The sequence below is a fragment of the Lipotes vexillifer genome, unplaced genomic scaffold (assembly GCF_000442215.2).
Source record: "Lipotes vexillifer unplaced genomic scaffold, Lipotes_vexillifer_v1.1 scaffold312, whole genome shotgun sequence".
NCBI classification, from domain to species: domain Eukaryota; kingdom Metazoa; phylum Chordata; class Mammalia; order Artiodactyla; family Lipotidae; genus Lipotes; species Lipotes vexillifer.
In genome coordinates this window covers 1,626,167-1,626,390 of record NW_006789251.1, presented here as the reverse complement: position 1 = coordinate 1,626,390, position 224 = coordinate 1,626,167, and positions in this window count along the sequence as shown.

Here is a 224-nt window from a genome sequence, read left to right as displayed (position 1 = left end):
CTCCTCCCCAACAGAAACATCAATTTACAACCATCGGTGAATACCTTTATCAGACCTGTGGAATCCAGTGAGAGGTCACAGCATCCCAGTGGAACACAGACAATAGAAAAGATGCAGTGAAAGGGTAAGAATAACAGTTTCACTTCATGCATGTCACCCCTCCCCCAGGCCAGCACAGCACAACACTGAAAGAGATCCCTTGTCCACCATGAGGGAAAGAGAGG